Source organism: Herpailurus yagouaroundi, unplaced genomic scaffold, assembly GCF_014898765.1.
Source record: "Herpailurus yagouaroundi ecotype Mexico unplaced genomic scaffold, PumYag 142, whole genome shotgun sequence".
In the NCBI taxonomy this organism is placed as follows: Eukaryota; Metazoa; Chordata; class Mammalia; order Carnivora; family Felidae; genus Herpailurus; species Herpailurus yagouaroundi.
Window position 1 is genome coordinate 24,117,087 of NW_024412397.1, and position 1,417 is coordinate 24,118,503.

At 36.3% G+C, this 1,417-nt stretch overlaps 1 protein-coding gene and 1 long non-coding RNA gene across 2 annotated transcripts in view; one reads left to right on the top strand and one right to left on the bottom strand.

The window, feature by feature from the left end:
- The window catches only part of LOC121032918 (uncharacterized), a 10,960-nt gene extending 9,549 nt beyond the window's left edge, over positions 1-1,411 (bottom strand). Inside the window, exons 1-2 of the long non-coding RNA XR_005791596.1 lie at positions 1,023-1,411; positions 441-540 (exon numbers count right to left, since the gene is read on the bottom strand). This is a non-coding gene — a long non-coding RNA (uncharacterized LOC121032918). The remainder of the gene's footprint in view (positions 1-440; positions 541-1,022) is intronic.
- Positions 1-1,417, top strand: part of MEX3C (mex-3 RNA binding family member C) — a 46,153-nt gene that overhangs the window by 5,006 nt on the left and 39,730 nt on the right. The gene's annotated exons all lie outside the window — the stretch shown is intronic.

Below are 1,417 nucleotides of genomic sequence, written 5' to 3' on the forward strand. Positions count from 1 at the left end.
TATATATATATATATATATATATATATAAAATTAAGGCAGATTCTTACTTATTGACTCTTTGTATTTCTTCTTCTGCAAATGGTTCATGGCCTCTACTTATTTTTTTCTTGCAATGTTAGTATTTTCTTACTGATCTATAAACTCCATGTAACAAGAACAGCTACCCCTTTTTTTGGTCATGTTGTATTTGTTGCAAATGTTTCCCAATTTCTTTGATTTGATTTTGTTTATCATACTCTGCCTTGCAGAAACTTTTAACTTTTGTTCAATCAAATCTGTTGGTGTCTCTTTCATATAACATACAACCTATTCTATTTAAGAATACAAAGGGGGTTATTAGAAGGATAGTAGTTAGCTCCCAGAAACATACAAAGAGATCCTACAGAAATCAGGGCAACTCTGACTTTAGGAAATGAAACTAATCTCAACATCATCCAACCTGTAAGTCTGTTCTTCTGCTTTCCTCATTTCCTCTGGTCTCCAGTTGGCTTCTTATTTGTCTACCCTCAGCTTTCTCCAGACTGCTATCCTTTTAGCTTCTAAAAGAGAGGCCAAAATTAAAAAGAACGAAATCTCGCCATTTGCAACTACGTGGATGGAACTAGAGGGTATTATGCTAAGCGAAATTTGTCAGTCAGAGAAAGACAAATATCATATGACTTCACTCAGATGAGGACTTTAAGAGACAAAACAGATGAACATAAAGGCGGGGAAGCAAAAATAACACAAAAACAGGGAGGGGGACAAAGCATAAGAGACTCATAAATATGGAGAACAAACTGAGGGGTTGCTAGAGGGGTTGTGGGAGGGGGGATGGGCTAAATGGGTAAGGGGCATTAAGGAATCTACTCTTGAAATCATTGTTACAGTCTATGCTAACTTGGATATAAATTTTTTTAAAAAATAAATTAAAAATAAATAAGTAAATAAAAATAAAAGAGATCAAGAGGACTTATCTTCGGGTAGAAAATCCTAGAGAAGGACTCTGGCTGACTTTGACTTAACCTTGTGAAAAGCTTACCTCCAGGCCAGTCTTTGTGCCAAGAAAATGAAGGACTCTGATTTGCCAGAAAAAGGATCTATCCAGAGAGAAATGGGCAGCTAACCTGAAACAGTGGGTTAGGACACTAAGCAAACAAAACAAAATAAAACAGAAACAAAAAAAATCAAGTGTCCATTAGACAATTTTCCTCAGTACTTTCTTTTACTAGTATGCTGCTTTTTTCATCCTGAAATCAAGAAATTTTTCTTCTGGATTTCATTTTTTATATGTGGCTCTATCTTCACCAAATGCTTCATTCCTCCTCCTGATATTCACTTCATCATTTCCACTGATGTGGCCATAGCCAGTATGGCTAGTTCAGGGCCCTGTGTCTTTCTATGTGGTCTAACAAGCTCATGTTCCTGGTTCCCCCC